General features: G+C 42.7%; 1 pseudogene; it reads left to right on the forward strand.

The window, feature by feature from the left end:
• Positions 1–505: 505 nt before the first annotated feature.
• Positions 506–12,163, forward strand: part of LOC116976456 — a 12,547-nt pseudogene continuing 889 nt past the window's right edge.

Genomic DNA, 12,163 nt, shown 5'->3' on the forward strand with positions numbered 1-12,163 from the left:
TCTGTCTGTCTCTCTTTCTGTCTGTCTGTCTGTCTGTCTGTCTGTCTGTCTGTCTGTCTGTCTGTCTGTCTGTCTGTCTGTCTGTCTGTCTGTCTGTCTGTCTGTCTGTCAGTCTGCCTTGCTCAAATATTTTTTCTCACCTCTCCTCTCTCTCCCTCTCACACACGCAAGCACACACACACACCACGAAGCATTTTAATATAAATTTGAGGAATTCCGAACATATTTTACGAAAAACTGCACTATGAGACCAATCTTTCAACCATCTTATTTACAACTATACCATGAGTTTATATTGTGTAAGGGACGGAAGAGCACGCTGTTTTATTAACCTAGTGCATGTGTATCAGTTAATAGATGTGATAGCGTGAGTCCATCTTGCTGTTGAGTTTGGAGCCGTGTCTCAGCTCCGCCCGCTGCACCACTCGGTTTACTGGTCCCACCCACAGCCACGCCCACTTTTGCCGGGTATTTAATTCTCTCTAAGAGGGGCCGAAGTCCAACTTCCTTGCAGTGGGTTTGTTGCGAGGTTCTGTACAGAAACAACCGGGTCACACTTCCCAGCGGGATGATGTCGGCGGTTTCACTCAGTCTGTTCCTGGCCTTAATAGTCCGTGAGTAATGAGTTGGACAAATTCCTCACGCGTTTCTCAGTGGTATATCCCCTACACCATTCCCCTTCTACCCACTCTAGAACCCTCCCAATTTATTTCCTATTGATAATTAGAGTGGGGGATTAATGGTCAATAATCTATCCTCGCCATTCATGCCTTTTTTTTAACTTGCAGGTGTCCATTCCGATGTCGTTCTCACTCAGCCCAAGACAGAGACCGCCGCTCCTGGATGCTCCATCACACTGACCTGTAAAACCAGCGGGTTCACTCTTAGCAGCTACCATATGCATTTGGTCCGTCAGGTCCCCGGGCAGGGGCTGGAGTGGCTGCTTGCCTACCGCTTTACTTCCACCAACTACTTCGCTCCGGGGATCGAGAGCCGATTTACTCCGTCCACAGACAATTCGAATAATATGTTCACCGTGATCGCCAGGAACCTGAAGATCGAAGACACCGCTGTCTATTACTGTGCGAGAGACACAGTGTGAGGATTCAGTGTCAGACCCGTACAACAACGGCACGTTGGGAAGTCCAGCTTTTACCATCAAAGACTAGAGGTGAGCAATTATTTCAACAGCTATAATAACAGTCGGGAAATGGAGGCAAACTACCATTCGCAAATCCAACACGATATTCAAAAATGTAACCAAATGTATGGGGTTTTTTGTTATTCGCTTCACGCATACCGATAGCGTTGTGTAAAAGCATAGACCACGACAATATGCTCAATCCGTTAGGCAAGTGAGATGAAGGGAGATTGTTGGTGTTATGTATATTTACTGTGTTCTCTGTGAACTGCTGGACCATTTAAAATCGTGTGGAAGGCCGTTTCAAATGAAACCTGAGTGTGAATTGTATGTGAGGTTTTTGTGCGGGTCTGTCTCACTGTGTACAGTGGGGGGTCACGGTGCTGCAAACAGCGACTTCCCCGTACAAAAACCTGGACACCTAGTTGTATCCTGCTCCAACCTACAAGCACCGTAGGAGAGGCCGTGTGAAGCAAATTCAAAGTTACATGGATTGTTTTGAGAAATGTCCAACTGTCTTCCGACCAATTAACGTTATTTTATATGAGCTTTAGAAGAACAGCGTTTAGTTTTACAAGTGACAGCGAAGAGTGCCCTGGGACATCCTCTGTTAGCAGTACATGCATCAGTTCTTGAAGAGCGAAGTATTTGACATGACATGTTTCACTGTGTATACTGGCACAGCGGTTCCTACCAATACAAAAACATCCACAACCCATAATACTGTGATCTGGGCCAGTATATGATATTTTCAATTCAATATTTCATACAACAGGAGCATAAACATGTCCAGGAATATTTCCGCACATGTTATTGTAGAGGTAACTTGAGTTAATTTATATTTTATATGTAGATGATTCTCATCACCTTTCGCTGCCTGTTTAATACACGGCGCCGTGATATGTGATTATTGTTGGAAATTATTTTTTTTTAACGCATTCATTGTTTTCAAAGAGCAATAAGGCATTTGCTTTAGATGTGAAATACGAATAATTACAGGATTTTTGTTCTATTTTTTGCCTGCCTTGTGCAGATCATGTTATTGTGTGAAGAAACCCATAGAATGTAACACCGTGACTATCTTGACTACTGGGGAGGAGGCACCATGGTGACGGTAACCAGCGGTAAGAAACCTCATCCTATTCAGTATCTTGATGTATCCAGTTGTCATTTTAACCTATATTTCCAATAATTATATTAAATTGTTCTTCTACATTAATTACCCATTCATTGCAATGTTGGATCGATGTTGCTTTAGAATGTAATGTGATTCTGCTGCAGTGAGATTGCCGATTTAAACGCCTTATGTGCTATGACTTTCGATCCTTTGACTATGAAGTGGATGCGGTTTAGTTCCAAATTAGTGGAAAAATGTGCATCAATTTGCTTTCAATATGCTTTCTAATTGTTTGAGATTGTTGTGGTCCTTGATCTGCGATGCATCGAACTGTATTTTCTAATCAACAGCAGGTACTTTGTCTCAGTTTGTTTCTTCTCAGCACATATTAAACAAACATAGTAACGGATAAATCCTGGGTGTATAATGTTCAAGTTTTTAAAGTGTATGTATTAATTGGTGGAATCGCCTTGCCACCTTTAATCCAATCGCTAACAAAACTTGCATGGAAGAAGTAAAAATATCTTGCAGCAAAACACAGAAGTGCAAGGTTCAGAGTCAGGGTTAATTGTGCAGTTATATATCTTGAAGTACAATGAATAGGAAGGAATAGTGGATGCTGATTTATGCTGCCGATTGACACAAAGCTGGAGTAACTCTGCCTGTCCCGCTGAGTTACTCCAACTTGGTTTGTCTATCTTGAAGTACAATGAGTTGGCCATGTGAACCAATGTTACAGCAAAGCTAAGAAAGCAAAATCCGTGAAACGCGATCTATAGAATGACAATGTACCGGGTGTACTGGGGTACAGAGGAGCTGAAGGAAATTCACATTATGGAAATGTTAATCCACGTGTATTGTGTTATTCATCTTTATTTCAACAATGATTGGCTCGGTGGTCATTGGAACAATGAATTTCGGTGGTCTTTAGACAGAGATATTTGGATTTCTGTGAAGAGTTTCAGCAAATTTGTGTTATGCGATTCATCCCATCGGCGGTATGATTCAGCCGGTCATTGTGGGAGACGATATTGTTGCGCAGTTTGACGTGTTTGTACGTTCAATTCGAGTGGCAGCGACCGGGTATTGCTGTTGTATGACGTGTCCGATTATGTTATTTCAATGAACGCAAAGAAGATATATGTTTAAAAATAAAAATAAGAATATATTACTAGAAATCATAAATAGGAACAGTAAATGTTGCAAACGCCTAGAGGGTCGCGCAGCCTGTGGCGAAAGACAAGTCCCATAGAAGGGAGCCGAATGACAAGTTGTAGCGCCAGAGACCAGACTTCGTTCCCGAAATCAGGTGCAGGCTGTGAGAACTGTGCGTTCTCCCTGTGGTTTCTTACTGGTGCTCCGCTTTCCTCCCACAACCCAAAAGAGTGCAGGTTTGCAGGATAAATGACCTGGGTGATTGACCCGGGTGGGTCGGGGGTGGATGCGATAGTTCGATAACGTGGAACTTGTGTGTGGCCCTGGATTTGGTTGGCAGAAGGATCTATTTCTATGCTATACCTCTACTGAATTCGCCATGGTTTAGTCCCCCAACGATAGTCGACATGGAAAATGCTTGTTTTTCTCTTTCCACAGTTGCTGCCTAACCTGTTTTATGTCAAAGATCACGAGTTTCCCCTTTTGGAAAATGCGTTGAATGTAAAATGGGGAGATTTCGGAACAGTTGTAGTTTTGGAATAACGTTTAATCCATGGATTTATTAGAAAGAGCATTTGAATCCATGTTTGTCTATGGCTCCCAATGTCATTTAAACATAAAATTTCCCTCTATTTGGTAAATTGCTAATGAAAAATGTCAGTTTTACGAATAGTTACGGTAAAAAAAAAAGAAAAATTGGGAAATGAAATGGATTGTTGGAAACGAAATTTTCTCTGCTATTTTAGACAATAGACAATAGGTGCAGGAGTTGGCCATTCGGTCCTCGAGCCAGCACCGCCATTCAATGTGATCATGGCTGATCTTCCCCAATCAGTACCCCGTTCCTGCCTTCTCCCCATATCCCCTGACTCTGCTATCTTAATTTTAATTATAAAACAGGGTATCTCACTAATCCTTGAACAGAGTGGGAATTGAAATCGATGGCTTAGGGGAGGGTTTGAGTGATATTCAAATTTACATTTGCATTTATTTAATTAAAACATTGATTTAGCAACTTTGTGCATTTTCACTATTAAACGTAGACTACTATATGACTTAAAACCTTTTCCTGTTAAAGTCACGAAGCAAACTCAGATATTGTTTTAATAGATTGCAGGTTGTAATTTATAATTGGTATATTTTTATTCGTTTCCTATCGGACAGAGATACAATGTTAATCATTCGTTCTTCAGTGCCGATGACATTGTAAACGTAAACTCGTTTTAAAGATGCTGGAAACGGAACTGAGCGTCATTGCATAAACATTAATTTTAATGGGTTATTATTGAATTCATTAAGGCAATGGTGCACACAGACAAACATTGAAACCTGTGCCAATTTATTTAATTACGAAGTATTTACATGTTCTTACAATTTATATGCTACATTTAGTTTCCAGAAGTTGTGGTACATAACCTTTATTAATTCAGATATTATATTGAGAGAGTTATTTTTAATCCTTATAATGCAATCTCATACATGTGTTTAATCTGGTATGAATGTAATGTTCTTGTCGGCTGGTTTGTCTTTCGGAATTTACTTGCAATTACTGTCGGCATACAAATGATCGGTATATTTTCGTGAGTGATGGGACAACAAAATACAGTTTAAAAAGTGACATTTTAAGTGTGTTATTTGTCGTTAAATAACAGAGCTACCATTTCAATCCCATCCACCCCCTTAGTTGGTTTCGTTCGATGGACACATTTAACGAACAAGATTGTGATTTTTTTTTTGTCTTCTCCCAAATTATGTTCGGGAGCCCGACATGGAAAACTCGTTACCCTTCCATTCTCTGTGATTTTGTCAGATAATCTCTGAACACATTTATAAAACAAAAACTCTTCCCTCTCCCTCCAAATCAAAAGTTTAGCCATGGGCACTCTCAATGGCCCAAGCGAAACCTACCTAAATTATTTAATTTTAATTAAATAAATGCAAATGTAATTTTGAACGTCAGTCAAACCCTCCTTTGAACCATTGATTCCAATTCCCACTGTTCACGGATTAGTGGGACAACTGTTCTATAATTCAAATAGCAGAGAAAATGTTGTTTCCAACATTGCACATCATTTCACCAATCTCCATTTAGTTGGGTACATGGAACAACACCTGACACAGACTGGCCCCTATCCCCGAACTCTTCATCCTGTACCCAGACAGAACTCATCGACTTCATTGTCTACAAACTTTGACCATACGATCAAATTCACCGGGTCCATCCCGACACATACCTCCTCTTTGTTGATCTCACCGTCTCCATCGCAGGAGTTAGACTATCGACTGTCATCAATTACAAATCTACGGACTCCCACAGCTATCGGGACTTCACCTCTTCCAACCTTGCCTCCTGCAAAGACTCTATGTCCTACTCCCAAATTCATCCGTCTCCGCGCAACTGCTCCCAAGACGAGTTGTTCCATACCAGGATATCCGAGGTCCTCATTCTTTAGGGAGCGGGTATTTCCCACTTTTACCATAGACGAGGCTCTCACATGTGTTTACACTGTATCCTGTAGTTCCGCCCTTACTCCATCATCCCCAGTTGCAACAAGGAGTTTGGTGAGATTGTAACCCATAGGCCAACGTTAGTTATAGCCACTGAGTATTGAGCATTCCTGAGAAACCCTGGGAATTTTACAGTAATTAATACTGGAGGCCTATCGATATATTTCCAACTAATATGGACAGTAACTGGCAGATATTGGCACCCCAAGAAGTTTCCAGCCAATGTTTTCCAAGGTGGGATCAAGGCGGAATGATGAACGAATAGTTGATGATACTCAGGTGAAGTTGCATGAAATAGAAAACTGCTTAACGAGTTTAACATTCATGTGGCCTTTGCCTTGCAGCGGCTCCATCCGCGCCCAGCCCCTTCATTCTCTTCACCTGTGAGGATCACGGCTCCAGTGGTTCGTTCACCTACGGTTGTTTGGCGTTGGGCTATTCCCCTGCGGGCGCCAGTGTTTCTTGGAAGAAAGATGATAAACAACTGACCACCGGAGTGAAGGACTACCCGGCAGTGTTCAATAAGTTGGGAACTTACACCCGGAGCAGCGAGTTAACCATCACCGAGGCGGAGGCAGGGAGAGGCGACATCTTCTGCGTGGTTCAGCATGACCAAAAAGAGTATGAAGCGAAAGTACCAGGTTCGTGTTGGGGTGCAGCGCGAGGCCGAGGGTGGAGTTGAGAGTCGAGAGTCAAGAATGTTTTATTGTCATATGTCCCAGACAATGAAATTTTTGCGTGTATACATGCACACATACTCAAAACAAACAATAACAGTGCAATAATGATAATAATAATAGTCTATTGTAGTTCAGAGCATATGAGGTTGTAGTGTTTAATAGCCTGATGGCTGTAGGGAAGAAGCTGTTCCTGAACCTGGACGTTACAGTTCTCAGGCTCCTGTACCTTCTTCCCGATGGCAGTGGTGAGATGAGTGTGTGGGCAGGATGGTGTGGGTCTCTGATTATGTTGGCTGCCTTCTTGAGGCAGCGACTCCGATACATCCCTTTGATGAAGGGGGGTCTGAGCTGGTGATGGAATACGCCAGTGGTCACAACATTTTGCAGCCTTTTCCGCTCCTGGATGTTCAAGTTGCTGAAACAGGCCATGATGCAATCCATATAATTCGCGGGATTTGACAATTGGAGATAAGTACTTGACTTAATGTGCCCTGTTCGGTTTTATTCTTCATGTCACACTGACTGTCAAACGCTCATCTGAGCTCTACGATCCAACAAGTCAAAGACAGACAATTCATGTCGATATAGTGATGTGAAAGTGTGGCTGCATCCACAGATGCCATGTAACATCTGGAACACTGATGAAATTCCATTCTCAACTTAACTACCAAAGGCTTAAAGTCTCAATAGAAAGTGACACATGCCTTACCCACCAAATTATTCATAGAAACATAGAAACATATAAATTAGGTGCAGGAGTAGGCCATTCGGCCCTTCGAGCCTGCACCGCCATTCAATATGATCATGGCTGATCATCCAACTCAGTATCCCGTACCTGCCTTCTCTCCATACCCTCTGATCCCCTTAGCCACAAGGGCCACATCTAACTCCCTCTTAAATATAGCCAATGAACTGGCCTCGACTACCCTCTGTGGCAGGGAGTTCCAGAGATTCACCACTCTCTGTGTGAAAAAAGTTGTTCTCATCTCGGTTTTAAAGGATTTCCCCCTTATCCTTAAGCTGTGACCCCTTGTCCTGGACTTCCCCAACATCGGGAGCAATCTTCCTGCATCTAGCCTGTCCAACCCCTTAAGTATTTTGTATGTTTCTATAAGATCCCCTCTCAATCTCCTAAATTCTAAAGAGTATAAACCAAGTCTATCCAGTCTTTCTTCATAAGACAGTCCTGACATCCCAGGAATCAGTCTGGTGAACCTTCTCTGCACTCCCTCTATGGCAATCATGTCCTTCCTCAGATTTGGAGACCAAAACTGTACGCAATACTCCAGGTGTGGTCTCACCAAGACCCTGTACAACTGCAGTAGAACCTCCCTGCTCCTATACTCAAATCCCTTTGCTATGAAAGCTAACATACCATTCGCTTTCTTCACTGCCTGCTGCACCTGCATGCCCACTTTCAATGACTGGTGTACCATGACACCCAGGTCTCGCTGCATCTCCCCTTTTCCTAGTCGGCCACCATTTAGATAATAGTCTGCTTTCCTGTTTTTGCCACCAAAATGGATAACCTCACATTTATTGGATAACCTCACATTTATTCCAGCCCTTTGCATCTGCTGTTGTTGTTACGATAAAACGGTGAGTTTTATTTCGTGGCACCGAGGGGCGAGAGCGATATTCATAATACGGAAGCACTGTCGTTCGTTCTTGTGACGGAACGAAAGGCGGTGCTTCAAATATCGAGACAATTCACCATTTACAAAATCATAAAAAAACAAAAATGTACTTGTAGAGAGCTTGAAAAGAGCTGATTAATGTATTATCATCACCAGCACATCCATATAATTCGTGAGGAACTGATCTATCCATAGATAGGTTACATTTTAACTCGCGAACAATCGAAGCGGCTGAGTGCATCATGTTGAGAACATTATCAAGAGTATTAAAAGCACAGACACAGTCACAGAGGACAAAAGCAGAGGTCGGCCCATCACATCCCTGTGACAACGACTTACCGAGCTATAATGTCCACATTTACGAGCACTCGCGATAAACAAAGAATTTAGCAGCATCTCGGGAAGTCCAAGTCCAGGCTACTTTTAATCAGAAAAAGTGATTTTTTGTTTTTTTTTGTTTTTGTTTTTTTGGTCAAAATATTGGGTGTCATTATTAATCGACGATAGTTTATGAACAATTCCAATGAAGTTTATTTTCTTTCAGGCCGCGAGGTACATCATCCTACCGTCACCATTACCATAACTGCCCTTGATGAAATCAAGCGCAGCAGAATAGCAATCGCCGTGTGTTTGGTCAACGATTTCACTCCAGCGAAATTTACTGTGAACTGGCTGAAGAATGGCGCGCCATTGGATTCTGGCATCGTCACCTCTCCCGCCTTCCAGGTGAACAGTGACGGTAACTTCTCGGCGACCAGCCAGTTGACATTCCCAGCTGAAGAGTGGTTCAGAGGTTCCGTCTATACCTGCCAAGTCAACCATGAAAAATATTTGAAAAGCCAAAACATCAGTAGGTCTACAGGTAAGAAATACATCCGTGGTATGTCTCGGGATATTAGTGTAAACATTAGGCTCACGGTGGTAGTACTTCACTGACATTGTGAAAGTCTATGTGTAGGAAGGAAGTACAGATGCTGGTTTACACCGAAAATAGAAACATAATTCCAGAGTAACAGCAGGTTAGGCATCTGCACAGAAAAGCAATAGGTGACGATTCGGGTCGAGACTCTTCTTCAGATTTAGAATCAGAGGAGAGGGAAACTAGAGGTATGAGAATGTACAAACAAATGAATGAAAGGTATGAAAAGAACAAACCAAATCCAGCAAAGATGAACAAGGAAAGGTCGAGGCCACATTGGTCCGTTGTTGCTCTAGAAATGGTGATAACGAGTAGATACAGAGTGAAACGAAACAGGACCGCAGTGAAACTAGTCGGATGACGAGGGTGGGAGGTGGACGGAGAGAGATGGAATGCAAAGGTTACTTGAAATTAGAAAAGTCAATATTGATTCCTCTGAGTTCTAGGTTGCTGAAGCGAAATATGAGGTGTTGTTCCTCCAATTTGCGTTTAGCTTCACTCTCACAGTGGAGGAAGCCCAGGACAGAAAGGACAGCGTGGGAATGGAGCGGGGTTTTAATGTGTTTGGCAAGCTGGTGATCGCCTAGGGCAGTGGTTCCTTTTTTAGCTCATGGCCCCCATGGGATCTTTTAATTTTTCTGTGGCCTCCCCTGACATTATTAGCGGAAAAAAAGTACTTCAATATTATAATACCTTCCATAAAAATATCAGTGTCTATTAATTGCACATATATTCTCTTTTATTCTATTCCTCAAACATCAACAATATTTGAACTACATAGATTTAAATTTATTAGAACTGAAATTTAGGAGGCAACAGGGTGGTAGCTCTGTGGCCCCCTTCATTGAACCTGTGGCCCCCTAAATGCCAACATTTTTCTGTGGCTCCCCTGAAATTTGCCATTTGGCCCCAGGTTGGGAATCACTGGCCTAGGGCAAGGCGGACAGAGCGAAGGTATTGAACGAAACGAACGCCACAGTCTGCGCTTTGATTCACCGATGTACAGGAACCCACATCTACAACAGCGGATACAGTGGTTGGTGGAGGTGCAAGTGAACCTCTCCCTCATCTGAAAGGACTGTCGGGGTCCCTGGATGAAGTGGTGTGAGTTACAGTACTCCAGCATTGAGTGCATATCGCGGTTTAGCCCATGATGCGATCTCCCATTTCATTTATTGTGTCGCACAGAGACAAAAGTCAGTTCATGACGATTTAGGGCCCATGTTCACAGAATCACTACTCAGAAGGGGTCATGTACACATTCAAGTTTTGGGGGCAGATGATTGGTGTAAACCTTCGATCCCGGTTACTCCTGCAAATGCTTATGTTCACATTAATTATTGTGCCACAGTTGATGATTCCTGCGGTGAACCGAAGATAACAATCCTTCCACCACCTGTTGAACAAGAGTTAATGGAGATGACCGTAACGTTAACCTGTCGGGTATCCGATGCACCTTATGGTATCAAAGTATCTTGGAACCAGGAAAAGGTAGATTTGGAATCAGAGATCCAGCCCACAGGACATGCAGATATCGTAGAGAGCAAAGTCAACATTTCAACTCGTGACTGGCTGAGTGGGGATTATTTCGAATGCGTGGCGAGCCACGGTGATATGCCAACTCCAAAAACTGAACGAATCAACTGGAAGAAAGGTGAGCCGGTGTAGCTGCAGAGAGGTTCTGTGGGCCAGAGGTGACTGGACCACTTTTCTTCTGAGATAAAGCTGAAATTAATGATTGAGATCACTCCATCGGCGAAACAATATCTATACAAAATGAAATCGTGCTGAGACTTCACTGAGTCCTTGGTCAGAGCTGGAAAAGAGAGAATACGAGATCACTTTGCATGAATATGAGGTGCGGACAGGTGACTGGAAACATCGATGATAATTTGCAGCGAGAGTCAGCGTGCGGCCACGTTGTCTATGGGCTATGGTACAATATGGGTATTCAGAGCATTGCAGCGTTTGTTAAATAGCCCACAGTGTTGTAACTTGCAGGAATATGGGTTTGCCTACCAAATTACCATGTGGTGATGGTGGGAGTAAATCGCAGATACTCTCACTTGTAGCAGAAATGCCCGTTTCGGAGCTAGGCACATGAAATGAATTACTCGAGATTAAAATTAAAAAAACCCTTCAAATGCCGTATATCGGAAAGATGTCACCTTAATGTAAATCATTTAATATTGATTCCAATGGTCTGCATCTACACAGACATTCGGATGGGATTAGGTATAACGCCGAGGAAGGCCGCAGTCAAAGAGCCTAGGAATGTTTTGTTTTCCATTTTGCTTGTATTGCCCAGGTCAAAATGCCCATTTCAAAATTCCCTTTCCCCTCTCAACTCCCTCCAACATCATCTGTGTAACTTAAGAATGGGTCATTTTCTCACATCATACAAAAGCATCTCTTACTGTCTTTTTGCGTACACACCATATAACCATATAACAATTACAGCACGGAAACAGGCCATCTCGGCCCTACAAGTCCGTGCCGAAGACTTATTTTCCCCTAGTCCCATCTACCTGCACTCAGACCATAACCCTCCATTCCTTTCCCATCCACATACCTATCCAATTTATTTTTAAATGATAAAATCGAACCTTCCTGCCTCCACCACTTCCACTGGAAGCTCATTCCACACGGCTACCACTCTCTGAGTAAAGAAGTTCCCCCTCATGTTGCCCCTAAACTGTTGTCCCTTAATTCTCAAGTCATGTCCTCTTGTTTGAATCTTCCCTACTCTCAATGGGAACAGCTTATCCACGTCAACTCTGTCTATCCCTCTCATCATTTTAAAGACCTCTATCAAGTCGCCCCTTAACCTTTTACGCTCCAAAGAATAAACACCTAACTTATTCAACTTGTTCAACCTTTCTCTGTAACTTACGGGCTGGAACCCAGGCAATATTCTAGTAAATCTCCTCTGTACTCTCTCTATTTTGTTGACATCCTTCCTATAATTGGGCTCATATAACGTGCTCATTGTTTCCTGCGATCCCT

The sequence above is a fragment of the Amblyraja radiata genome, chromosome 8 (assembly GCF_010909765.2).
Source record: "Amblyraja radiata isolate CabotCenter1 chromosome 8, sAmbRad1.1.pri, whole genome shotgun sequence".
Taxonomy (NCBI): domain Eukaryota; kingdom Metazoa; phylum Chordata; class Chondrichthyes; order Rajiformes; family Rajidae; genus Amblyraja; species Amblyraja radiata.